Raw genomic sequence first — 3977 nt, forward strand, 5'->3', positions numbered from 1 at the left:
TCCAGCACTGGATTCACCCAAAACCAGCTGGAACAAGAAGTTCCTGTCTAAACAAAAAGAGGGAGAGGAGCAAAGGCAACCCCTGGTGCAGCACCTAAAGCAACCCCAGGAGAATTAAGGGTTGTGCTGTTCAAATGCCTTCTAACAACGGGTGGTTTGTCTTGTGGGGCAAGAGAAGCTTCATTTGGGTGCAGAGGAAAGGTGGCTGGAGGACTGGTCTGGTCCTAAACCCACTGCAAAAGGACTGGACAGCCCTGACCTGACAAAGCTGAGAAATCCAGGAGCTGGAACCCTGAGATCCCTGTTTTCCCTGGCAAAGTTGGCTCGGTCAGCCCAAACAGCCCCATTATTGGAGCTCAGGGCTCCACAGGCAACAGCAAACATCCAGTGGGCTTTTCCCCTCAGCACACCCTGTCCCCCTCCTGCCAACACCATCCCTGCTTTTGTCACCCACTCGGGCCACTTAATTCCCTTCCCCTTCCTCTTGGGAAGAGCTGACGTGTGATTCTTGCCGTGATTAACGCCCTTGTGCTGCTAATTGTAATTACACCTTATAATCACCGTCGTGAGCCTCAGTTACTCATCTCTGCCTCATCCCAGCGTTTTTTCCTTCTCGGAGTTTCTGGAAGCTGTCTCGGCCCTGCACACACACCCACAGCAAGCCCAGCATCCCAAATTCCTCTGTTTTCTCCAGAGGGATTAAACCCGAGGCCACAATAATGAATAAAGGCCAGATCATGGGTTGGTGTAAATCAGGGCAGCTTCACTCGTGTCACCACGGTGATTTAGAGCGGTTGGGGTGTTGGATGTTCCACTGAGAAACCGGTGACATCCCAGGAAATATTTCTGCCTCGGAGGCGCTTTGTGATGCGGTTTCCACGTATCGAGAAACGCATAATTTTTCTTTTTATACCTCCATCCTCTTACATATTTTGGAGAAATGAGAAAAAAATCGGCCCTGCTGCATCCTGTATATTATGCAGCATTTGGAAAAAAAGCATTTCATTGTGCACCTCGTGAGCACACTGGGACTGGTTCCCCTCCTGCTCCTGTCGATGTTTATGTGCTGTAGCTGTCAATTGGAATCGAGCAGCTCCTGCTTTACACCCCAGCCAGTGCAAAACCAGCATCAGGCACCAGGTGAATATATCAGTTTTACAGGGAGGGTATTAGAATAAATTCCAATCCGAGCCACAAACAGGAAGCTCAGCAGTGAGAGCCACGTCTTTAACGACTTGCAGAACAATGTGGGTTTCGGCTCCAAAGCTGGGCAGGGTTTTGCCTGCCTTGCTCCAAACCATGGACAGGGCACGAGACTGATTGATTGTGTGGGCACCCAGGAGCTCAGAGTCGAGGCTTGATGGACCTGGAACTATTCTGGGTGCTGAGGAAACACCAAATGGCCTCAGGTGGGAGGCTGCTGGAAAACTGTCAGCGTGGTTTCCTCGCTCCATCCTTCTCTGGGCGAGGGTTTTAATCCTGGGCGTGGGCTCCAGGCTGAGCATGTGCTGCCTTCAGAATCCACCCCCATTCCCAAAGAACTGGAGGGATGAATGAGTAAAGAGGTGAACTCCCAACCTGGAGATCACTGCTGCATTAATAAAGCAACTGTGAGCCAATTGTCTCAGCTGCCAGGGCCAGCCAGGATTATTAAACCAGGTCCCTGATTTAATTAGGGCGCTCAAAACTCGTGCTAAACCCCAGAAAATGCAGCTCTCAGCTAGAACAGGGGCTTTGTGCAGGAGGGGTCACTGCAAAGGGCAGCTCTGCCCGTGGTATATTCCTGATTATTGAATCAGAGGCTCCCCAGCAGGAGCCTGTGGCACCCTGGGCTGGCAGTGCAGCCTCTCCCCAGTGCCAATTCAATTAGATGCCCCCAGCCTGAGTGGCAGAAAATGGAGCTGAAGCAAATGCCTTGTGACTGACTAAGCATTACACACTATTTATTCTTCCACTCTCACTCTGGGTTTGAACTGTGACTGCAGGAAAAAGCCACCACTGCCCGTGACTGGAGCTGGGAGCTGACAGGAAGCTTTTTTTTCCCCTTTTGAAGAAAATCAATTTTCAGACTTCAAAGGCTCCACACCTCAACTGCTTTTTCCTGGCCCAAAACTCTGCTGCATGTTTTTTTTTCCTCAGCTGACTAAAACGATCAGCATGACTGGGACTTACTCCAGCATCTGAAAAATGCCATAAATCATATTTCTGCCCTTTTTCCCCAGCATTGGTACCCAACCTGCATCCTCTGCAACACACCAGCTCTGAGATCAGAGCACAGACTCCCTTTAAAAAGTGACAAGCACTGAAAAGGAAGCAAAGGCAAATTAAGCTTCAGAAAAGAAAAGTTAAATGACTCCATTGTTATCTGGGTGGTTTTCAAATGGACCCGTCAAAGTTCGGAGAATTAATTTAATTGATAGCTACAGATCAACAAAAAGATAAATGGAGAGATTAAAAAGCAGCCTTCACACTCAGCTGGGGCTGCAGGAAATCGTCAGCCCTGGCTAATTGTTCTATTTTGCAGTTTTAATTAAGTGCAGCCTCCTGAACGAGCCGCTCCAGAAGTGCCCCAGCCCCTGCACATCAGAGCTCCCAGAGCTCCCTGGATGTGCTTTTACTGCCCTGGAACCAGCTCCTGACCTCAGGGACTGGGGTTGGTCGGTGTTTTTGCACTGGGTGAGGTTCCTCAGAGGACCAGCAGGGAAAGGATGGATTTAATGGAGTTGGGACAGCAGATGTGAGGCAGCTCTGGGCCGAAAGAGGGGGAGCAGGAGATGCAGCGTGTGCCTGTCGTGCAGCTTTGGATGTGCAACAGGGGGATCCATCTCACCATCACTGCTTAGCAAAGTTTTTAGCTGTGTGCTTAACTTTAAACAGCAGATAAAGCCAGAGCAGCCAACAGGAGTCCTCTGTGTATTTATTCACATGATCACAGATCTTTCTCGTGGAGACTCGTTCTCAGCACTGTCACACCTATAAAATGCTTTTCCTCCCTGTCTGTGTTCCCGATTTTTGGGGTGTTTTGCCCAGCCTGGGCACTGGCTGTGCAGGGGAAGGGTAGCACAGGGGGCACTGTGTGGGTTATTCCCTCGTGTCCCTGCTCTCCTCCTCCCCAGGCTCTCCCTGCACCAGCCACGCTTCCCTGACCACACCAAAATCAGAGACATCTTCCAAAAATTCAGGTTGTACTCAACAGCCTTGTCCTTAATCCCTCCACTTGAGTGTATTGATAAGAAAATACCAATTAAGATTCGTATTCCCACGCCAGACCTGTAGTCAGAGACTAAGGAGATTATGTGATCACTCTAATTTCACACCCAGGAATGTTAAATAATTATAACTTTATCTCACTCGAGCAGCAATGGCCCAGGAGCTCCAGGGGCCTTTTGGCCTATTTGCTGGTGCCACTGCAGATGTCCCCTGACCTTCAGTGGAAAACAGCCTGGGTGGCCTCTCTGTACCTCCAGGAGGGAGATTTCTGCAGGAGAAGCAGGGCTTTGGCAGCCTGGCTGCACCAAAGAGCTTCCCCAGGTCCTCAGGCACGTCCAGGCGTGGAGGACAATATTCATGAGGAGCTGCCAGACCAGGAGTGATGGCTCAGTGCAGCACACAGGGGGGAGCTGAGGTTTGCTGAGGGAGCAGAGATAAAGGAGGGCTTTCACACACCTGAATCCACCAGGCCCACGTGAAATCCAGCAGGAGCAAAGGGACACAGAGTCAGAATGGTTTGGGTTGGGAGGGACCTTAAGGCTCATCCCATCCCACCCCTGTCATGGGCAGGGACACCTTCCACCAGCCCAGGTTGCTCCAACCTGGCCTTGGACACTTCCAGGGATCCAGGGGCAGCCACAGCTTCTCTGGGCAATAATTTGCAAGAGAATTCCAAGCCAGAGCTGGCAGCTGTGGGATTTCCCCCAATTTTGCCTCCACTTTCTGTGAAGTGAAAACAACAAATGTGGCTTTAGGGGGAGTTTTAA

The sequence above is a fragment of the Chiroxiphia lanceolata genome, chromosome 28, assembly GCF_009829145.1.
Source record: "Chiroxiphia lanceolata isolate bChiLan1 chromosome 28, bChiLan1.pri, whole genome shotgun sequence".
NCBI lineage: Eukaryota > Metazoa > Chordata > Aves > Passeriformes > Pipridae > Chiroxiphia > Chiroxiphia lanceolata.